At 38.4% G+C, this 25249-nt stretch overlaps 1 long non-coding RNA gene across 1 annotated transcript; it reads right to left on the bottom strand.

The window, feature by feature from the left end:
* Nucleotides 1–25249, bottom strand: LOC148783489 (uncharacterized). Its single transcript, XR_016049318.1, has 2 exons — nt 21268–25249; nt 1–5692 (listed from the first exon to the last, which is right to left on the bottom strand). It is a non-coding gene; the product is annotated as an uncharacterized LOC148783489 (long non-coding RNA).

Here is a 25249-nt window from a genome sequence, read left to right as displayed (position 1 = left end):
TTTGTTTTTTTTTTTGTCTAAATTTATGGTGATTCATGTCGTTAGCATTACGAATGGATAGTTAGTTGCCTACCATGGATGATATGGGGTAATTGCCTACCATGGATGATAAGGGGTAATGTTTATGGCGATTCATGCAGTCAGCGACTTAAGTTCCAAATAAATTGAGTGTTAGTAATGTTTATGGCGATTCATGTCATTGGTTATTTAAATTTCAGATAAATTGATTGTTGTAAAGTTATTTGAGATATGCGGTGGGATAATGTTTATGGCGATTCATGTCGTCAGCGACTTAAATTCCAAATAAATTGAGTGTCAGTAATGTTTATGGCGATTCATGTCATTGGTTATTTAAATTCCAGATAAATTGGGTGTTTGTAAAGTTATTTGAGAGTTTCTTTTCATGAGAGATTACGTGATGGAGTAATTTGGAGGTTGGGTTTTAGCCATTGTCTGCAAAAATCGTCCCATATAACTGCTAACCGTCCGATTAGATCGAAACCGGTTTTGGACAGTTACAATGATCAATCAGTATTTTAAAAAAAAATATCAAAAAAATATATATAAATTCTCAAAAATAAAGAATTTGATTTATAATGCATTTTTAAATATTCTTTATATTATGGTAAAGATTAAAAATTGTTTTGGTTATTAATACTCACTTTTATATTTTCCCATCTTTTTTACAAAATTTTAAAAATAGTCATTGAAAAATATAAAATGGGTCAAAATCCATTTTTTTCATTAATTTTCAACTTTATTTGAATGTATTTTGTTTTCATCATTCTTTATATGCTTTTTATACTTTAATAGATTTTTTTTTGCACTTTTTTTTTAATATCTTTTCAACACTTTTTTGACCACTCAAGACTTGCTCGGTTAGAGCTTGCTCGGTTAGAGCGATTAAATCGACCAGTTTACTGATTAGGCTAGTTAAACCGCTTTCAGGCCCATGTTACGTTAACCATTCCGGTTCAATCTTGTGAAAACTAGTTTTAGCAAAAAGAAGTGATATTTGTAAATTTAAAAATCAATTCATATCTCCTAAATTCTTGAATTAGGAATGTAGATTATTAATTGAGGAATGCTAATTTCTTGGTGAATGCTTTATGAACTTAATTTACTAAATTAAATTCTCTACAGGCCACCGACCATTACAACTCAATAAAAATAAAAATGACTTAATAAATTAATTAAAAATAAATTCCATATTGATGTTTTATTTGATAATTCAAAAAGTTTTTGTAGCTGAGAAGCAAAGTATCATATAACACACACCGGCATTTGATTCACCGATCATTTTTTTGATAAATGATCATCTGAATTAACTTGATTATGGGTAGTCTCTAATTGTATTAACTGGTTTATTTTGGTATAACTGGTTGTTCCTTACCTATCGGGCTACCAAAAATTTTGGAAATTTTAGGAAGCCCCTCCATTTTATATTTTACATTAAAATTCTCGTTCTCTACATTTTCTATTTTCCTAAAGGAAACTAGATTTGAAACTTCAAATTAATATTTTTGAGTGAAAAAGTAGTGTGAGAGTACAAGTTCTGGACCTATTTTTGAGTGAAACCCAGATTTCACTTGTATTTTTTTTTGTTGGTGAAGTGGTGGGGTTCAGAAATCCATGTTCTGTATCCATCACTGTTACAGTTTTGCTGAAGGTTCAAAATCGGAATGATCACGTTATTTAGAATTTTAAGTTCCAAACCGCCACATTTTTTTTAGAGAGTAGGTTGGCAAATTCAAATTTCCAATTATTCACTTTGGAAATAAAAAAAGTTTAAAACTATTTCTCTAGAACTTGAGCTTCAAAGCTGGGGTTAGTTTTGAAAAAAATTTAAAGGGCAATATTCTCGTACCCTTTATATTTTGTGTTCATATCTTAATAGATTCAAATATTCAAAATATATCTCTTAACCCATGACTAACTTTACTCACTTTTAACTATTTTTTAACCCTAATAAATACAAAATGACATGTTCATTCTAAACTCTTCACCTCTTTACGTGATATACTCCACCCAAATTTCTTTCTTTCTAACATTCAACCTCTTTGTCTCTCTAACGAAGAGAAAGAAAGTGAGAGACACAGGAGAGAGAGTGAAAAAATAGGTAGAGAGAGATTTAAGAGAAAATCATGTGAAGAGAGAGAAATCATGGTGTTTAGAAAAGACGTTTTTTTTATATTTGTTTGAACAAAAAAATAGATTTAAGAAGGATAAAATTAGCTTAAGGGATTAAAAGATATAAAACTTAGAATTTTTATGATCCAAGATATGCTTTGAAACTTTGAATCTATTGTGATACAAAACTTAAAAATGGGTAGTATGGGGATATTTTCCCAAAATTAAAAGTACAAAAATTTAGGACTTCTACCTATAATATAAAATAAATGGTGCTATTCAGATCGGATGATTGAGAGTTACAACCAAACCAAATATTTTATATGTGGATAGTGCCACATAGAAACGTTCCTTTCAAAAAGGGAAATGATCAGTCTGCATACTATAGATTAAGACATTTGCATCAAAGAGAAACGGGCAAAATCCGTTTCAATGTTATTCCACTTTCTCGGCTTTATGGTTCGTTCGGGAAAGGAGCTGTTATATACGACGCGACTGTTATATATGCCTTGCCCAAAAAGCAAGCAGGCAAAAGAGCACAGTATGGGCTTCTTCTACGGAAAAAAGGGAAGTCGGCTCGGCCCTATATTCCCATTTACCACCCGGAGAGAGACAGGACGAATAGAGCCTGCTTTCATAGGCAATGTGCTCTTCTTTCGTGAGGGAACAGGGCTCTATTCTCCTTATCACCTACATGGCTCCCTTGCACCCCAGCTGTTCCATTCTATCTATAGTATAGGGAACCGTTCCGCTCACTTTCATTGCCCGGAAGCGGTGAGCCGGCGGGACTTCTATTAGTCCTTCCAGCTGGTTTAATGGCAAAGAAGAAGCTGTGAAACATGGGCTTTGCTTTCTATTGTTCCTTGTGAGGCCTTGCTTCCATCTAGAAAGAAGGGTCGGCCATAGCTCCACCCCTACTACCAGTTTTCTTCCCAGCCTGCTGCTTGTAAAAGAGAAGAGCAAGGCCTTCTATAGAAAGAATAGAATCTAATGGGATCTGCCCTACCTAAAAGTAGTGAAAGAAGAAGGTTAGATTAGATAGATTCTTCACTACACGATGGGAAGCACTTTCCCGTTGCCCGCCCGGCCGCCCGCCCGGACCTTGATTCAACAACCGGCCTTTGCTCTTGCCCTGCCCTGCCTAATCAATAAAAAGGCCACAACACCTTGCCGAGACTGACTGATTGACTGAGATTCTGCTATATATATTGATTTATATCTCTTTATTGGGGTGTGATGCCCCAAATGCCCGCCCGCTCCCTGCCTTTCTTTCTTTGCTAATATAAGAGTCTGTATGTTATACTTTAATCTATTGAGAGAAGAAATCCCTACCTTTGGTTTTTCTGTAATGCCAGAAGCTCCGTCCATTGTCGAACTCCTAATGAAGTGAGGGAGTCATCTTTCGCTTGTCAGCTCCTATTAGATCAGTAGGGTGTTCCAATATTTTAGGCTCCCGGTTCTCTGGTTGGAAGCAAGAATTGAAACCGGTAATAGCAATGGAATAATGACCCTCTACTTTTGTTTTTTCCGGGAGGCAAACAGGAAGCAAAGCAAGAGCTTTTCTATGTGACGCCGCCACATATAAAATATAAGTAATTCCTATTTTTAGCCGTTCGATTTAAATAGATGGCTGACAGTTTTAGTTATGTCACAGCTAATATGGTTTTACTTTTAACATTTTTCAAAAAATTAATGTGAAATGAACCCCGCCCCACGCCGCCACACCACCAAGAAAAATAAAAAAGAAAAAGAAAAGGGCCACATCTAATAGACACCTAATAAAGATTAAAAACTATTTTCATTAATGTAACTTAGTCAGGAAATATTGTTTTTCTTAATTTTATTAGGTGCACCCTAATAAGAAGGGGTGATGCCCAAATTTCATCTCAAAATGATCTGTAAAAAAAAATAAAAATAAAATGCATCCGCTGGGGTAAGATACTAAATAGTGACATTATGAGTCAAGCTATTCTAGCTGTCCACTTATATTAGATGGTTGGGATTTGTAGCGATATGTATTTTAGATGTCTGTTTTTCTTCCCAAAGGGAGCCCTTTCTATGCGGCTCTACCCATATATAAAATGAAATGTACATAAAACGACCATTTACTTTTAATACAAGGAGGCCACAATCATTCTTGTCTATTAGATTTCAAATTGGGTGATTGTAAAAGTGTCATGGACTAGACTCAAAGTTTAAAAAAATAAAATTCTCAAACTTTGTGATGCACTACAAGCCATCCAATTTAACATCTAATAGCTAAGAATAATTGTGACCACCTTATAACAAAGATAAATGATCACATATTTTACAATTCCTATATAAAATATGGGAAATGTTTCTATATTTCCCCTACAACATATAAAATATATACTTCCCTTACCATTCAGCCATTCAATTTTGATCAAGAGTGCCACTCACCGTATGATTTTAGATCCGACATCTCAAATATTTTATTTTTTATTTTTTTTATACAAATTGTATGAATATGAAATTTGATACATGTCATTTTCTCATTGGGGTGCACTTAAAAAAAATATGTAAAATAACTTTTCAATAAAATATAATGATCAAAATACCCCTTGAAAATTTCAAGGGTATTTTGATCATTTTATTTTATTAGAAATATTCTTTTTATATTTTTCGATAGTGCGAGTTTAATAGAGGATTGGACGTACAAAATTTGGTGTCAAAATAGTTTATAGAAAAAAAATTAAAAATAAAGTAGTGTAGAGACGTGACATTGTGATGGGGGCAATCTTAACCCTCCATTCAAAATGGACCGTTGGATAAGGGGAAGTATATCAGTTTTATGTTCTAGGGGAAGCATAGAAAGCTTGTCCATAAAATATATGTGACTATTTGTAATGACCCAAACTTTCTCGACAAGAGAAAGTGCGCACAGCTGTGAGAGAGTGCGCATGGCAGTGAAGAGAGAAGAAGAAGAGACACTGCGCACGGCAGTGAGAGAGTGCGTACGAAGGTGAAGTGAGAAGAAGAGAGTGCACACGATGGTGAGAGAGCGGGCACAGTGGTGAAGAGAGAAGAAGAATAGAAAGTACATACGACGGTGAAGAGAGAAGAAGAGAAAGTGTGCACGGCGGTGAGAGAGTGCGCACGACGGTGAAGAGAAGAAAAAGAGAAAGTGCGCATGGCGGTGAAGAGAGAAGAAGAAGAAAAAGTACACACGGCGGTGAAGTGAGATGAAGAAGTGAAAGTACGCTATACCACCGAACCTGCGCATGACTTATGGATGCCACTTACCTACTGCATTTCACCACAACTGCCACCTGCCAAACTGCGTCACTGAACTGCCACCAAGCAACCCCAAGCTGCCACCTCATACTTTTAGATTATATAAGCCTCTCTCTCTTTCACTCACGCCATGTTCTCACTCTTACAAGCCAAAGCACTTAGCATTTGCAACCCCCTTTTCTACCCTTTGTTGGAGCCCAAATTGAGGAGCTTGAGTACTGAGTAGTGGGAGGAAATCTGGGAACACCATTGCACACACAAGGTAACCCAAATTGAGGAGCTTGAGTAGTGAGTAGTGGGAGGAAATCTGGGAACACCATTGTGTGCACACACAAGGTAAATGGGTCAACTATCTTGTAGGCCCTTAAGTATGGATTTGGCATTAATTAAGTATAAGAATGAGCATGAATAGATGCATAAATAGTGGATGTATGTGTATATTGTTATATCATAATTTCTAGCACTTAAGCTTACCTTTGCATTCTCTAAATGAGTATCAAATCTTCCTTGCTTTCCATGGAAAACCTGTGATTAAGTACTTATATGTATCTAATGGTTAATAAAAAGTTTTTATGTTAAGATGTAGCATACTTTGGGATTAATTGGGTGTCATTTTGGATAATACTACAACTACACAGTAATTTCCAAGAAGGTTTTATGTTTTTGTAATCTACTTTTGACCTATCAAATGAGGTCCAAATCACCTTAACTTACTGTCATTGGAAAGATATATGTGTCTACTAAAATATTTATGTTTGAATCTTACTCAAATTTTTTATGCATAAAGAGTTATGCTTCAAATATACAAGTGGGTCAATGTTGACAGATTTAGTAAAATTTTAAAACTGATGTTTCTGTTGTCACGAATTTTGACTAAACAAATGGAGTTTATTTTCTTCGAAATCACTGCTATTTGAAAATTCTATTAGTATACTTGAAATGAAATTACACGTTGAATACATTTCAAAATTCCTCATAGATTAAGAGTTATACAATTATTTGTGAAGATATGTCACTGTGGACAGATATCATAAAAATCCAGAACCATTACTTTGGCTGTCATGAAAGTTTGAATGCCCAAATTGAATCCAAATGTTCTCAAACTACCCTTATTTGAAAGATGCATGTTTTTACTCGAACTTTGGTTTCAGAAACGCTTCAAAATACCTTATGGATTGAAAGTTATAAATGTGTTAAGTGGGACATGTCACTGCCCCCACTGCACAATAGGTTTCAGATGGGATGCCTCCTTTCTAATACGCTTTTGAAGGGTCAAGCGGGGTTCAAACGCTTTCAAACCACCCCCATTTGAAAGATACAAGTCTCTAGTAAAAATTTTGTTTTGAAACTATTTACGAATTCTAAATGGATTGACCATTAAAGCCATGTTTGTGATAAAAAATCACTGTCTGAAATTGCAGAAAAATAAGATACTGTGATTCTGTTAGATGTGATTCTGTTATATGTGTCATGACCGCTACGCAATGGGTCCTCCATTGGTAGTAGATAATGTGATTCTGTTATATGTGTCATGACCGCTATGCAATGGGTCCTCCATTGGTAGTGGATACTATGATTCTGTTATATGTGTCATGACCACTACGCAATGGGTCCTCCATTGGTAGTGGATATTGTGATTCTGTCATATGTAGTTTTGTTATATGTGTCATGACCGTTATGCAATGGGTCCTCCATTGGTAGTGGATACTATGATTCTGTTATATGTGTCATGACCACTACGCAATGGGTCCTCCATTGGTAGTGGATATTGTGATTCTGTCATATGTAATTCTGTTATATGTGTCATGACCGCTATGCAATGGGTCCTCCATTGGTAGTGGATATTGTGATTATGTTATATGTGATTCTGTTATATGTGTCATGACCGCTACGCAATGGGGCCTCTATTGGTAGTGGATACTGTGATTCTATCATATGTGATTATGTTATATGTGTCATGACCGCTACGCAATGGGTCCTGCATTGGTATTAGATACTGTGATTCTGTTATATGTAATTATGTTATATGTGCCATGACCGCTACGTAATGGGTCTTCCATTGATAGTGGATATTGTCATTATGTTATATGTGATTTTGTTATACGTGCCATGACTACTACATAATGGGTCCTCCATTTGTAGTTGGATTTGTGATTCTGCTTTACTGAAAACAGATATATGTGATATGATCACTATACAATGGGTCCCCCATTGGTAGTTTGATATATTGTACGTCGACTCCTATGATAAGAGTGGAGTTGAGGAGTGACTGTGAATAACAGGGTGGGTCGCATCCCCCAAATTGTTATGGATACTACGCAGTGGGCCCTCCAATGGTAATGTAATGCCCTCTTACCTGAAGGCATAAGGAGAGGGTCGTGTCTTGCAAGGCCTCAGCCTATCGAAAACCCTAAAGCATACTGGGGATTGTGAGCCTGAGTGAAGACATTACGAAATGGGACATCCACTTATCATTGTCTTCCCTCCTGAATGAGGGTAGAAGTTCCAATCAGGATTGGCATGGCCTGATCGATGTGGCTTCTACTTCAGGAGTAAATAGATATGTTATGCCTGTCTGACTTAAGCATTCCGTGTGAACATCTGACTTTAACTATAATAAACACAGATATATCTGCCATCTCCAGAACAATAGATACCCTGACATCTGAATGTTACTCTCTTTATATATGATAAATATATATATTCTGATGCACGATCCTACTCTGTGATGTTAGTACAATTTCTGTTGAACCGTGGACCATGTTATTATGTATATGCATGTAGGTAGAAATGCAAGGGCACTGATCTACTTACTGGGCTTTTAGCTCATTCTTCTTATTTTTTTCATTTGTGTATAGTGATAACCGACCATCCTTGAAGGGGCATCTGGACAGTGGTGGCAGGCGGCTGAAGCTCGGGATTGATCAAGGAACTTTTTGATAGTAGGTGTCGGGTGGTTGTGCCACAATGTTGTTTTGATGTAATACTGTCTTGTTTATGTCAAACCAGTAGTGCCTTAGACAGAATTGTAAAGAACCTTTGAAGATTTTATATGTACTTAATGGTTATATTTTGTACGATATTATATGGCTTGATGAATGAGTTTTTATTTTCTTTCGTGGTTTGCTTTGATTCCGTATTTCTAAACGCGTTGAGTCATTCCCATCTGACGTATGCAACCTTTGGTCGCGATCCTGCACTCTATCGCCTTCCGATTGCTACGATAGAGGTCAGAGGGCGGGGTCGTGATAGTTACGGTATCAGAGTAGCTAGGATCGGATTCTTGGCTTAAAAAGTCTTTAGAAGTGTATTTGGAATAGTTTTGGGTAGATTAGTAACTGAGTGCTTGTGTCTTAGGTTGAAGATGCCGAGAACGTGAGCCAATAATGCAAGCTCCAGTAATGAAAACACCGAGGCTCTTGATGAATTTCTCAGAACCTTAGGGGCCATGACACAGATGATGAAAGAAGCAATGCCGACCCCGTCTACCCCTACCCTTGACCTAAATGACAGCAGTTTGATAGAGAAGTTTAGGAGGCTAACTCCTCCTTCTTGAGGCTTGGGGGAGTAGAGAAAGGAGAATGATGGAGAAGACAAGTAGAAAAGATATTTCAGGTACTGCATTGTACGGATGAACATAAGGTCAGATTGGGGGCCTTCATGCTAAAAGGATATGCTGAGCACTGGTGGGGCTCAATGAAGCAATCATGGGAAGAGTCAGGGACAAAAGTAAGCTCGGGAAATTTTCTAGAAGCCTTCAATGAGAAGTACTTTCTTGACTCTATACGAAAATGAAAAGAAGTAGAATTTATTGAGCTGCAAAAGAGGAATCTATTAGTGGAACAATATGCAGCCAAGTTTGCTGAGCTGTCAAGATATGCACTACATATCATTACTACCGATGCACGAAAAGCGAACAAGTTTGAGAGAGGCCTCAGGCTCGATATAAGGGGAAGGGCGATATTGGCAAACCTCAAAACCTTCTCCCCTCTGGTAGATCTTGCCATGAAAATTGAGAGGGACATAGAAGAGTCTCGGTTAAGAAATGACGGAAGAATGGGGTCAACCCAGTTTGGGAACCTTGGGAGAAAGACTGGACCACCTCCAAGGAGAAATTTCAGGAGAAGAGATAACCAAAAGAACAAAAAGATTTAGAAGACCTTTCCAGGGGACATAAGGGAGAACCATCACCCAACGTGCCCATACTATAAGAAGGACAATCACTCTGCGGCTGAGTGGCGAAGAAGGACAGGATTATGTTTCAGATGTGGCAAGCCTGACCACCTGATCAAAGACTGTCTAGTCAAGGGGCCAGAAAACTGACCGAAGGCTTAAGGTCGGGTATTTGTTCTCACAGAACGAGAAGCCAAGCCGTCTGCCTCTGTAATCCGAGGTAGGCTATTTGTTTGTGGCATGGAAGCCAAAATTCTGATTGACCCTGGATCTTCGCACTCTTTTGTTGCACCTCACTTTGCATCCGACATGAATGCTAGACCTACACTTCTTGACTGAACTTTGGTACAACGCACACCTATGGGGGAATCGTTAGAAACTGATATTGTTTATAAACAAGGTAGATTCTTGCTTGTAGGATGTGTCTTGCCTATAGACTTGATACTGTTAGGCATTCAAGATTTTGATGTTATTTTGGGTATGGACTGGTTGTCCACACATTATGCTACAATAAATTGCTATGATAAAACTGTAACCTTTAGATGCCCAAATCACCCTGAGTTGAACTTTGTGGGCATTAAGGATGGCTCCCCTTTACACCTTATTTTGACCCTTAGGGCTTCTCGCCTGTTGGCCAAAAGATGTGTTAGGTATTTGGCCTATGTAGTAGAGAATTGGGATGTCCAATCCAAGTTACAAGAGATATCAGTAGTGAAGGAATATCTCGAAGTTTTTCTTGAGGAGTTGACCTCTTTGCCTCCAGTCAGGGAGGTAGAATTTGAGATAAATGTGGTTCCAAACACCGTTCCCATCTCTAAAGCCCCTTATAGGATGGCCCTAGCCGAATTAAAGGAACCAAAAGAACAATTGCAAAAGTTGTTAAAAAAGGGGTTCATTTGACCCAATGTGTCACCTTGGGGTGCACCAGTCCTATTTGTGAAAAAGAAAGATGGGTCTTTAAGGCTTTGTATAGATTATAGGCAGCTGAACCAGGTCACTGTAAAGAATAAATACCCCTTGCCTCGAATTGATGACCTTTTTGACCAACTTCAAGGAGCCCAATTGTTTTCTAAGATCGACATTCGGTCAGGCTATCATCAACTGCGGGTTAAGGAAGAAAATGTCCCTAAAACCGCATTCAAGACCTGGTATGGACACTATGAATTCTTGGTAATGCTGTTCGGGTTGACCAATGCTCCGACTGTCTTTATGGATTTGACGAATAAAGTTTTTAGACCCTTTTTGGATGATTTTGTGGTGGTCTTTATAGATGATAATCTGGTATATTCAAGGAGCCTGGGAGAGCATGAGCAGCACTTAAGAATGGTCCTCGAGACTCTAAAGACATACAAGTTGTATGCTAAATTGGCGAAGAGTGAATTTTGGCTTTCGAGCATGGCCTTCCTTGGGCACGTTGTATCTAAAGATGGGGTCGCACTTGATCCTTGTAAAATTGAAGCTGTACTTCAATGGGGAAGACTGACAAATGTGACTGAGGTCCACAATTTTCTAGGACTGGCAGGATATTATAAACGCTTCGTAGAAGGGTTCTCAAAGATAGCGCTCCCCTTGACTCGCCTAACCCAGAAAGAAGTGAATTTGTGCGGACAGATGATTGTGAAATAAGTTTTCAAGAACTGAAAAAGAGACTAACCATCGCCCCGATACTGGCCTTACACGAAGGGAACGAGGAATTTGTGGTTTATACTGACGCCTCTCATAAAGGGCTTGGATGTGTGCTGATGCAGCGAGGGAAAGTCATAACATATGCCTCTAGACAGTGAAAATCGTACGAGCAAAATTACCCAACTCATGAATTGGAACTTGCGGCTGTAGTATTTTCCTTGAAAATCTAGAGACATTACCTCTATGGGGCCCAGTTTAAGATATTTACAGATCATAAGAGCCTCAAGTATCTATTTTCTCAAAAGGAGTTAAACATGAAGCAAATAAGATAGATGGACCTACTGAATGATTATGAATGTACCATCAATTACCAACCGGGTAAGACCAATGTAGTAGCATATGCTTTGAGTCGAAGGCCCATGGTATCAATGACACATCTGATGGTTCGAGCGATGAAATTATTAGAAGCTGCAGTGGAGTGGCACCCAACCCTGCCCCTTAGTGATGGAGTAGAGATGACTGCTTGTATGAGGATGGAGCCCCAGCTCTTTCAACATATTCGAATGGCACAAAAGGAAGATCCCCAACTGATGAGAGTGTGAAGCAGGCTATTTTGGAGGAAGGTTACAACTCCCGTTATACTATACACCCAAGGAGTACTAAGATGTATTAGGAGCTGAAGAAAACTTTCTGGTATAATGATATGAAAAAAGAAGTGGCACTGTTTGTCTCTAAGTGCTTGACGTGTCATCAAGTAAAAGCTGAACATCAAAAACTCGTCAGACTGTTCCAACCCTTGCCTGTGCCAAAGTGTAAATGAGAACATATCACTATGGATTTTGTCTCTGGCATGCCTAGAACAAGTGCTGGGCATGATAGTATTGGGGTCATTGTGGACCGACTGATAAAGATGCTTACTTCTTACCGATCCGCACAACTTATACTTTGAATAAATTGGCCCAGTTATACATTAAAGAAATTGTAAGGTTGAAATACCTGTCAGCATCGTGTCGGACAAGGACACTAGATTTACTTCAAAATTTTGGAATAGTCTGCAATTAGCTTTGGAGACACGACTCATTTTTAACACTGCTTTCCACCCCCAGACTGATGGGTAGTCAGAAAGGACTATTCAAACCCTGGAGGATATGTTAAGAGCTTGTGTTACTGATTTCAAAGGAAGCTGAGATGACTATTTACCTCTGATAGAATTTGCTTATAACAACAGCTTCCAAGCCAGTATTGAAATGACGCCTTTTGAGGCCTTGTATGGGCGGAAGTATAGATCACCTATCTGTTGGGATGAGATCGGTGAAAGGAGCCTGTTAAGGCCAGAAATTGTTCAAGCAATTTTATAAAAGATTTCCTTGATTCGGGAGAGACTCAAGATTGCTCAGAATTGGCAGAAGAGTTACGCTGATAATCGAATGAGAAACCTCGAGTTTGAAGTAGGTGATCGAATTTTCTTGAAGGTATCGCCAACTAAAGGTATTATGAAATTCAGCAAGAAAGAAAAAGTGAGCCCACAATTTATTGGACCTTTTGAAATTCTGGAAAGAGTTCGGAATATCGCTTATTGACTTACCCTACCACCTGAGTTGGCGAATATTTATGACGTGTTCCATGTATCACTATTAAGGAAATATCAGTCGGACCCATCCCACGTTTTGAGTTATAAACCAATTCCGATCAAAGAAGACTTGACTTATATTAAATGACTGATTGAAATACTGGACAAGAGAGTGCAAGTGTTATGTAATAAAGAAATTCCTTTGGTCCGTGTGTTATGACAGTATCACTCAAAGGTAGAATCGACATGGGAACAAGAAGATGAAATCCAGGATAAGTACTCCGAGTTCTTTGACTAACTAAGACACGATTTTGAGGACAAAATCCTATTTAAAGGGGGGTTGATGTAATGACCTTGACTTTCTTGGCGAGAGAAAGTGCACATGGTGGTGAAAGGAGAAGAAGAAGAGAAAGTGTGCACGACGGTGAAGAGAGAAGAAAAAGAGAGTGCGCACGACGGTGAGAGAGTGTGCGCGGTGGTGAAGAGAGAAGAAGAAGAGAAAGTGCGCTACATCGTCGAGCCTGTGCATGACATATGGATGCCACTTGCCTACTGCATGTTGCCACAGCTGCCACCTGTCAAACTACATGTCACTGATCTGCCACATGGCAACCCCAAGCTACCACCTCACACTTTTGGAGTACATAAGCCTCTCTCCCTTTCCCTCACGCCATGTTCTCACTCTTACAAGCCAAAGCACTTAGCATTTGCAGCCCCCTTTTCTAACCTTTGTTGGAGCCCAAATTGAGGAGCTTGAGAAGTGAGTTATGGGAGGAAATCTGGGAACACCATTGCGCATACAAGGTAAGTGGGTCAACTATCTTGTAAGTCCTTAAGCATGGATTTAGCATGAATTAAGTATAAGAATGAGCATGAGTAGATGCATGAATAGTGGTGTATGTATATACTATTATACCATGATTTTTAACACTTTAGCTTGCCTTTGCATGCCCTAAATGAGTATCAGATCTTCCTTGCTTTCCATGGAAAACCTGTGATTAAATGCTTATATGTATCTAATGGTCAGTAAAAAGGTTTTATGTTAAGATGTAGCATAATTTGGGATTAATTGATTGTCATTTTGGATGATGCTACAACTGCATTGTAATTTCCAAGAAGGTTCTATGTTTTTGTCATCTACTTTTGACCTATCAAATGAGGTACAAATAACCTTAAATCACTGCCATTGGAAATATATGTGTCTAATAAAATATTCACGCTTGAATCTTACTCAAATTTTTTATGCATGAAGAGTTATGCTTCAAAATATTCAAGTATGTCACTATTGACAGATTTAGTAAAATTTCAGAACTGATGTCTCTGTTTCAAGAATTTTGACTGACCAAATAGAGTTTGTTTTCTTCTAAATCACTAATATTTGAAAGATCTACGAGTATTCTTCAAATTACATGTTGAACACATTTTGAAATTCCTCCTAGTTTGAGAGTTATACAATTATTTGTAAATATATGTCACTATGGACAGATATCATAAAAATTCAAAACCATTACTTTGGTTGTCACGAACTTTTGAATGCCCAAATTGAATCCAAATATTCTCAAACTGCCCTTGTTTGAAAGATACATATTTTTACTAGAATTTTGGTATTGAAAATACTTCAAAATGCCTAGTGTATTGAAAGTTATAACTGTGCTAAGTGGGATATGTCACTGTCCCAACTGCACAGCAGGTTTCAGATGGGATGTCTCCTTTCTAACAAGCTTTTGAAAGGATAAACATGATCCAAATGCTTTCAAACCACCTCCATTTTTAAGATACACATGTCTAGTAAAAATATGGTTTTGGAACCATTTCTTATTTCCAAATGGATTGAGTATTATGGCCCTATTTGGGACAGGATGTCACTGTCGGAAATTACAAAAAAAAAAAGATAATGTGATTCTGTTATATGTGTCATGTCATGACCGTTATGCAATGGGTCCTCTATTGGTAGTGGATACTATGATTTTGTCATATGTGTCATGACCACTGCGCAATGGTTCCTCCATTGGTAGTGGATACTGTGATTCTGTCATATGTAATTCTGTTATATGTGCCATGACTGCTACGCAATGGGTCCTCCATGATGGTGGATACTGTGATTCTGTCATATGTGATTTTGTTATATGTCATGGTCGCTACGCAATGGGTCCTCCATTGATAGTGGATACTGTGATTCTGTTATATGTGTCATGACCGCTACGCAATGGGTCCTCCATTGGTAGTGGATACTGTGATCCTGTTATATGTGATTCTGTATATGTGTAGTGATCGCTACGCAATGGGTCCTCCATTGGTAGTGGATACTGTGATTCTGTTATATGTGATTATGTTATATGTGCCATGACAGATACGCAATGGGTCCTCCATTGGTAGTTGGATTTGTGATTCTGTTATACTGAAAACTGATATCTATGATATGATCACTACACAATGAGTCCCCATTGGTAGTTGGGTATATTGTACCTCGACTCCTATGATAGGAGTGGAGTCGAGGAGTGACTGTGAATAATAGATTGGGTCACACCCCCTAAATTGTTATGGGCACTACATAGTGGGCCCTCCAATGATAGTATAACGCCCTCTCGCTTGAAGGTGTAAGGAGATAGGCAGGTCTTGCAAGGCCTCAACCTATCGAAAACCTCAAAGCACGCTAGGGATTGTGTGCGTGAGTGAAGATATTACGAAATAAGACATCCATTTGTCATTGTCCTCCCTCCCGAATGAGGGTAGAAGTTCCAAGTTATAGGATTGGCTTAGCCTAATCGATGTGGCTTCTACTTCAAGAGTAAATAGATTTGTTCTACCTGTTTGACTTAAGCATTCCGTGTGAACATCTAACTTTAACTGTAATAAGCATAGATGTATATGCCATCTCAAGAACAATGGATACTCTGATATCTGAATGTTACTCTCTTTATATACAACAAATATATATATTCTGATGCACGATCCTACTCTGTGATGTCAGAATGATTTCTGTTGAACATAGACCATGTTATTATGTATACCGATCAACTTACTAGGTTTTTAGCTCATTCTTCTTATTTTTCCCATCTGTGTAGAGTGATAGCTGACCATCCTTGAGGAGGCAACTGGACAGTGGTGACAAGCAGCTGAAGCTCGAGACTGATCAAGGAACTTTTTGATAGTACATGTCGAGTGGTTGTGCCACAATGTTGTTTTGATATAATATTGTCTTGTTTATGTCAGGCTGGTAGTGCCTTGGACAAAATTGAAAAGAACCTTTGGAGATTTTATATGTATGTAATGGTTATATTTGTGCGGTATTATGTGGCTTGATGAACGAGTTTTTATTTTCTGTCATGGTTTGCTTTGATTCCACATTTCTAGACGCGTTGAGCCGTTCACACCAGAATGACGTTTGCGACCTCTGGTCACGATCCGGCCCTCTTTCGTCCTCCGGTTGGTAAGGTAAGGGTCAGGGGGAGGGGTCGTGACACTCTTATTCTCAGTTTTCCGATCTATATGGACTGCTATGATAGCTTCAATCACAATATCACATTTAACATATTTTATTTTTAATTTTTATAAATCATTTTGTGATAAAATTTGAGGTGCTCCCTATTCTCATTAGGGAGTACTTAATGACAATAAGTAAATACATTTTCAATTATAAAAATTGCCAAGTGCCCCTATAAATGATAATGGTTATTTATTGTTATCTATAATATATTTTCTTATTTTTATTAGGTGCCCCCTTGGGTGCCTAATTATAACCTCAAAATAATTTCTAAAAATTGTTAAAATTTAAATACTCTAAAGACATTATGACTTAAGCACTGTCCATTTAGATTGGAGAGAACTATAGCCTCATATATTTTACACGTAGTTCGCACCATATAAAAAGGTTTCCAACTACCACATACAAAACATGTGACTCATATTCAGTAGGGTAGAATGTTCACTTTATAAGTTTGTGTCGAATCATTAGATCGGCAATCTGAATTGGGTTTGGATCGCTTTGAATCAGTGAGCCAAAAAGTTAATTAAAAATAAATAAATAAAAATAAAAATACGGGTTTATGGATAAGAACTTTAGGAGACCTAAAAAAACATTAGACAACCTTTGAAAAATAAAAATATACATATAAGAGGAGGGCTGGGACCCATACCATACTAGAATCGGCTCGGTCCTGACTGATTCCCATCTGAATCAGCAATCTGGCTCGAATATTACCGGGTTTGAAAGCACTTGATATGTATTGAATACCTGATACATAATTTATTGAAGGGCTTTCTCCATGGCTTTAGTCACTACCTTTTTTTTTTTACAAAGATCACTGATATTATTGAATTTTAAGAAAACGATGTTACATCATCAGAAACTAAAAGGCAAGGAATAGAAGATCCCCCTTTAGCAAAGGTATCAATTGTAGTGTTAGCCTCCCTGTATACATGAGCAAAAGACACCACTACATGATCAACCGCATCCATCACATTTGGCCATAAAGGCCGAAGTGTCCACAAAACTTTCTGCTCCTTTTTGCACCATCTTGTTGCATTCAGAGAATCGCCTTCGATCGTACAACTAATACCAAAATTTTTACTTTTGAAAATTTTGAGACCACATAATAAAGCACTTAGTTCAACAAGATTAGTTGTTGCAAAACCAATAGGGCCTGTATGTGAAAGTAAAACATTTCCAAAACAATCTCTCAAAAGGCCACCTATACCTGCCATCCCTGGATTCCCTAAGGAACTACCATCAAAATTAAGCTTTAAGCTTTCAGAACATGGAGCAATCCAAATGCTCCTAGACCTAGTTTTGACTTAACCGAGAGAGAATAAGTTTTGTAAATTAGCCATAACATCTATCTTGGATATCCCCCACCCTTTTTTCTTCACCGAAAGCCAAGACCAAATGGAGCATTTGGAAATATGGAGCAATCGGTCAAAAGAGAGAACATCTCCTTCAAAAATTCTCCTATTTCTTTCTCTCCATATCTCCCATATAATTGTTCCAACTGCAATCTTCCAAACAACTCAACCTGTTTTCAGTAAAAAGGATGTTTTCAAAGAGGACACCAAATCTCCAATCCTCTGCAGTGGTGGCATCTGAACTCCAACCATCCCAAAGAGCCAGTACCATAATCTTGTCGGTAATGAACAATGGATGCAAAGGTGAGACGCAGATTCACCATCCTCCTTGCATAGAAGGCACACATTAGGCAAGATCTTCCGCCTTTTAATCAAATTGTCAACTGTTAATATTTTGTCCTACGCATCCAGTTTAAATAAAGATTTGAACCTTATGTGGAATTGGCCACTTCCAAATCTCCACAATACTTGCGCATGACCACCTCCACCTATCATGGAAAAATAAATTGTAACAAGATTTTACCAAAAAATACCATCCTTTTCAAGTTCCCAAATAAATTCATCATTCGCATTTCGTGGGATGTACACTTTATCCAGCAACTCCATCAATTAGCACCTTCGCGCCAAAAGTGAAATATTCAATGGACTATAGATTAAGTGTATGTCCCAACAAACACTATTACCCCTTCTTGCTATTGCCTCATTCACAGTTATTCGGCCTTGTCACCAATTTAAAGAGGTCAGGGAACCTTGCCTTCAGCGGATACTCACCCAACCATTTATGGTGCCAAAAGGACACCAAATTCGCACTTCCAACATTCCATCGAAAATAGCCCGATATCACCTGTCTACAACTTAAAATAATTTTCCACAAGGCGACACCTTCTTATTTCTACCTCTGTCGACCCACATAAAAGATTTATCGAGCCCTTCTTTAGCAAGTAGGACTTGGTATGACAAATGGTCCTTAAATTGTGTAGTGTGCCACCACCATTTATATATAATGCTTGATTGAACATCCTTACCTTCCTTATCCCAAAACCCCCTATTTCTTTGGTGTACAAATTCTATCCCATCTAACCAAATGATATTTCATGTTTTCTCCATATGAGCCCCACAGAAATCCCTCATCATTTTTTCAATCTTCTTTGCAATATGATTTAAAGACATTTGATATACCGGCAAGTTTGCTAAGCAAGCACGCAGCAAAGTTTTCCTTCCCCCGATAGACAAGTATTTCAATTTCCATAAATCTAATTTCAATTGTCCTCTCTCCAAGATTCTATCCCAAACTGAAATAGACAATATTGAATCTGAAATGGGTATGCCAAGATATAACACCGGAAAGGAACCCACTTTACAACCCATTGTACTGGCAAGAACTTCCACAAAAGGATAGTCGCGATTAATGCCAATCATAGAAGATTTTCTAAAATTCACCTTAAGGCCCAAAGTCACCTCATAACAATCAAGAAACCTTGCAATACATTTGATTTGCGGGATATTAGCATCACAAAAATTAAAGTGTCATCTGCATATTATAAATAAGATATTATATTTGAAAAATTCGCAATCTTAAATCCCGAAAAAAAGCCCGCATTTTCCACCTTAGTTAACATCAAACTAAAGCACTCAGCATAGATGGTGAATAAAAAAGCGGACAAAAGATCACCTTGGCGTAATCCTCTAGAAGCTTGGAAGAAACCAATTGGACTACCTTTGAAAAGAATTGAGAAGTGAGCAAAAGAGAGACATCCCCAAATCCAACTTAACCACTTATTGCCAAAACCCATTCTCTTCATTATTTCAAGTAACACCCCCTGTTCCACTCTATCTTATGCTTTCTCCATATCTAGCTTCAGTAGTACTTTCGATTTTCCTTCCATCACTCTAGAATAAATACTTTCATGTGCAATCAACACACTATTTGTGATTTGTCGATTTTCAATAAAAGCCGATTGTGAGCTAGAAATCAAAAGAGGTAGCACCAACTTTAATCTCTCAGAGAGAACTTTAGCAATGATTTTGTACAAGCTAGTTAATAAGCTGATAGATCTAACATATGCTATTTCAGCAATAACTAGTTTTTTCGGGATCAAAGCCAAGAAGGTAGAGTTAATACCCCGAAACAAATGACCAATCACCATAAAACCTCTCACCATCTCAAAAATTTCCCCTTTAATCAGCTCCCATAAATTTTGGAAAAAACTAATGGAAAACCATCCGGTCTTGGTGCTTTATCCCCTGATAGAGCGAAGACAGCTTTTTTCACCTCTTCCATGATAATTTCTTCCTCCACTTGAGATTGCATATTTTGGGGTAGCACCTTGAAAGGAATTCTTCCCATCTTCGAAACGAATTTCACTTCCTTTGAGAATAATTTTTTGAAGTGTTCGATCATCGCCAATTCCATAGCCTGATTGTTTTCAGCATCAATCCCTGGGAAAGTCAGTCCGGAAATGTCATTGTTCCTTCTCCTAGCACTAGCAATGTCATGAAAATATTTGGTATTAAGATCACCCTCTTTGAGCCATTTGGATCTGAATCACTGCTTCCAATAGATTTCCTCAGCTCTTCTTAACTCATGAAGCTCTTCAATTTTCTCACTTCGTTGTAAAAAGAATTCCTCTGAAACAATACCCTCTTCATGAACATCACGGTCCAACGCTTCAATATCACGCAAGACCTCCTCTATCTTCCTCTTAATGTCAAAATTATTTGTCTTCCTCCAATCCAACAATTTATGCTTGATGTTTAACAATTTGTTATGCATCTGGAAATCCACTGTGCCTTCCACCACACAGTTGGTCCATGCACTTTTGATGAGATCAAAGACCCCATCTATCCCCAACCACTCTAAATTCAAACGAAAGGTTTTAGGCCCCCATGCAAAAACACTAGTACTTAAAAAAATGGGTTGATGGTCTGAGCTTAATCTCGGCACAGTTTTGACCACAATTAAGGGGAATTCTTCCAACCACTCCATAGAAGCTAAAAAACGATCTAACTTTGACATTGCTAGCTTGATCAAGCTATTATTGGACCAAGTGAACTTAATTCCAATAATTGGCAAATCCATAAGGGAATTGCTTTCAATGAAACCATTGAACAGTCTCATTGAAGAATTGATGGGAGTGGTTGCAAGACACTCATCCGGCCATCTCATTAAATTGAAATCACTCCCAATTAAAACAGGAAAATTAAATGAATGAATGATAGATATCATTTCATCAAGAAACCTTTCCTTCAAATTACCATCATTTGGTCCATAAACATTCAAATTCCCCAAGAAAAACCAAGTCTAGGTCCACTTAAACCCAAAAACAAACAGAAATTCCTACTAACAACTTCAAAATTTTGTGGGACCCTCAGGTCCCACAAAACCCATAGCCCCCTGATGCACCCACTACATAAATCCTGCAAAAAGCAACAGCCCCAAGTCCCCAAATTTCTCTGACTCCCAAAACATTAGGGCCCCAAGTCCCCAAATTTCTCTGACTCCCAAAACATTAGGTTTAGGCAATTTAATTTCTTATAAAAGAAAAAGAACATGTTAAACTTAGAAACCAGAAATAGAACATCTCTTTTCCTACGTGGGTCACCAAGACCCCTAACATTCCAAGTCCAAGAAAGACAATTCATTATTCAAAGGGGGTTAGAAGAAGAGGCACCTGGTGCATCCGGATCTCCACCAAAGTACTGCTCCTCCAGCATCAGCGCCTCATTCAAGTCATCCTCATCTTCAGCTGAGTCGCTCGAAGTGGAACAATCTCCACCAATTCTGGTTCACGAGAAGTAATGTCCCGGGTTGGGCCTTTCTTGATCACTTATTGCGCCTCCAGACAAGCAGAAGACCTCGTCCCAATTTCGAACTTCTTTTCTTCTATGCATCTATTTTCCTTACCGGGGTCCTCATATCCTTCGCCTGTAGCTCTGTAACTTTAGACTTTCCTTTCTTAGCAGCTTCCTCTCCAATGTCTTTCCTTTTCATCCTATTCGCCCTGATAATCACTAGCACTACACTTAATGGGACTTCATCAAGACCCATAACATCCAAGATTCTTTCATGGGTTGCAGAGGTCCCCTTTTAGGGGTAACTCGAACAGCGGTAGAGGGATTGAACCCCCGGGCTGGGAGCCATGCCAACCAAAGGCTGGTTCCTCCATGCAGACTGGACTGTCTCTCCCCTCGAAAAGTTCAGCTATAACTGACCCATCGACTACAGCCTGACCACCCTCATCCTCATTTGAGACCCCTGATTTATTCCCCTGCGTCAACTTCATACCTACTAGAGGTGCCTATACAATGGGCAACTCCTCATGCGCCATGATATGAAGCATATGAACCTCCACCAACGGCAAATCCAAGTCACTGTTTACAGGAGCATTCGAACCTTCCAGCGCTTCTAACCCTCTTTCTGTTTCGTCCTCTACCAAAATAACCGCCAAGGGTTCAATGAGCAAGGGGTCAAATCTCACTCTGGATTTCTTAGCATTCTTGGCAATAGTCGAATGATATGGAAGGGGATGCATCTTCGAAGAACAGAGGGCCACAAGTATCAGCCACGGAAGGTTCCTTTCGTGCAACCGCGAGATGAACCTGCTACACGCCAAGCAAACCAGAAGGAACACCACCGCTGCTACCCCTGCCAAAATTCTTCTTTTAACTTCTATTTCTTTCCATAGATCTACGATCAGCAGCGTTTCTGTTGCTTTTTCGAAAAGGAAACTATTCGAAAAGCACAAAAGACAGCTGACAACGTCCTTTCCATCATTATCGGTACTGCCTCCTCCGTCTCTTCAAAGAAAAAAAAGGCCAAGTTGTAGTTTCTATCGATTGTGGGGCCGCAGGATCAACATGGGACTCGTGGACTATCAACCTGGTTTCCTTAGAAACCGCCGGAGGATGTTCACCTGTATCCGAATTTAAATTCGTCGACAATCCTGCCGATGAATCTGGGAAACACCCAATTGGGATCCATCTCTTCACTATTTTAAGCAACTTTTGAAATTTTGAATTTTGAAACCCCTTGGATTCCCCCTGTGTTGACGGAACTGCGATCGTTGATCTCTGTGATCACCTGGAACAAAATATATGCATTATCGATTAACTTTTCCGGCGATGTTTCCGACGTAGCAGGGCCATCTGATTTCAGCTCCCTCCATGGCTTACCATTATCTTCAGCTATCTCAATTTTGAATTGCAAAATTGAAAACACATCTTCCACTATTTTGAAACCTACTTTCCGAAGAATTTCCATACCCAATGCAACCCAAATTTTCACTCGAATAAAATTGCAAAATGGACTATGAATTCCAGTCTAAATCACAATATTCCCCAAAAGGACTCACCACCTGTTTGACAACCTCAATATTCCAAACGTGAACGGGTAGGCCCCAAAGTTTAATCCAGATAGTCTTCTTCTGAGCATAAGATGCCTGATCCGAGGGCTTCCACAAATCCAATGAAAGTAAGCTCCCCCGCACCCTGCAAAATGTATGAGAGAGAGTCTTTCGAACATCATCGGCTGACCTTAGCTTAAAGGCTTCTTTATTTTCACCAATAATCTTAATGTCAGGGGAAATGTCCGCTTCCATCCTCTCTGGACCCACTCCAATAGACCAAAATAATCCTTGAGAGGGGGTGAAAAAGATCATGTAGCAAATGATTTTCTATCAGCACAACTCTTTTCGACCACCTGCCCATCGTCTACCACCTTTAGATTACAATTTCCTACTGAAAAACCACAAACAAGGTCACCTAAACCATCATTCTTAAGCTTCAACGCCTTCCGCCAATCCATTCTTCCATATTAAAAAAAAATGGCGGTCTCAATCCACTTTCCCCTCTTTTGTTTTTGTTAGGATGCTGTACAGACACTACCTCGCTATCCATCAACTTGATATGCCATTGATGGAGTCAGGGAACTAGAGAGGTTCGTTTAGCTTTTAGGGTTTTTGACACGGCACTTACTGTACTGGAATTTACTATGTCAAAATGTATCTCTTGCCTGGTTACAAGTAAGATGAGGACATTGATAGGGTAGTTACACACAACATGGTTTCGGGGATTTGAATGGAAAGTAGCTCGAGAGAGAGTTACAGGGGCGTCTCATTCATGTCTGCTGCATACATGCGAGAGAGAGAGAGAGAGAGAGAGAGAGAGGCCACATTTAATCTGATGTAGCTAGAGGCATGTTTATCTCTCTAAAATGAGAGAGAGAGAGAGAGAGAGAGAGAGAGAAAGACCGCAGTTGAATCTCATGTTCTTAGAGGCTGTGTAGGGGTGGCAATGGACTCCGACCTGACCCGGGACCCAACATCTGGATTCGACACGGGTCTGGGTCATAGTTAGCACATCTCCGGTTATTCGGAGATTTTAAAAAAAAATTTATGTAAAACATTTTAAACTGTGACTTTTTGAAAAAGTCGGAAAAAAATCATGTAATTTTCATAAAAACGTTTAAAACGTATTTTTTCATAATACGATTTATATCGAGCCAAAAAATCGTATCTTTTTTACCCTTTCCAATAAAATTTTTTGAAATATATATATATATATATATATATATATATTCCCATTTTCTGTATTACAGCCATTGCTAATGTCACGCTTTTGAAAAAAAATATTATTTTAAAAAAAAAAGCCTAAAATATAATTTTTTATCCCTTGTTCTTCAAAGCCATTTGCAGATTGAAGGTATGATTTTTTTTTTTCCTTTTTTTAAAAAAACTTAAAAAACTAGATGTAGATTTCAGTTGTTATTGTGGAAAATCATTGTGTAAATGAAATACTGTTTATAGCAAATCATTTTTTAAAGTAAATCATTGTGTAAAGAAAATAATTTACACTCAGATTTCTGTGATTATGTGTGATAATTGTTTTATGAAAACACTGGCACAAATTAGAGCTCAAAACATAAGTTTTTTACTGATGACAGAAATTAGAGTGCAAAACATAGTCTTTTTACTTACGAATGAGAAGCAGAGAGCGTGAGTAAGCACCAAGTAATCAATATTTTGAACTGTAAACTTACAGGAGCAAGCAAATGTACATACACGATTAGTTCCCCAAACCTAATCCTTCAGCTCTGCTTCTTGTTTCCTCAAGAAAATGAAAAACCCTCTTCTTTTTCTCTCTCTAAAAATCAGTTAGGGCCTCTTCACAATCTCTTCACAAATTTAGGGCTTTTTCTCAAACAACATCCCAAATCAAAGAGAAAACCCTTTTCAAACTATCCCAAATCAGTATCCCATTTTCCTTTTCTCTCTCTAAAAATTAGTTAAGGCGTCTTCCATTAGGGTTTGTGAAGCTTCTTCCTTCTTCTCTCTATAAACCCTAATGTCAGGGTTTGTGAAGCTTCTTCGTTCTTCTCTCTGTAAACCCTAAAGGCCGGGTTTGTGAAGCTTCTTCCTTTTTATTCCTTCTTCTCTCCATAAACCCTAATGGCAGGGTGTGTGAACCTTCTTCGTTCTTCTATCTGTAAACCCTAATGGCAGGGTTAGTGAAGCTTCTCCTTTCTTCTTCTTTAAACCCTTCTCTCTATAAACCCTAATGGGAGCCAAATCTTATTTTCTTCTCTTCCTTCTTCCTTCTTCTCTCTCTCTAAACCGTAAACACAGATGTAAAACCCAAATTTGCACGAGCCTCTTT

Source organism: Amborella trichopoda, chromosome 1 (genome assembly GCF_054954075.1).
Source record: "Amborella trichopoda isolate Santa Cruz 75 chromosome 1, AtrichopodaSantaCruz75HAP2 v2.0, whole genome shotgun sequence".
Taxonomy (NCBI): Eukaryota; Viridiplantae; Streptophyta; class Magnoliopsida; order Amborellales; family Amborellaceae; genus Amborella; species Amborella trichopoda.
The sequence above is the reverse complement of the archived record's forward strand: the minus strand, read 5'-3'. Positions and strand labels throughout refer to the sequence as shown.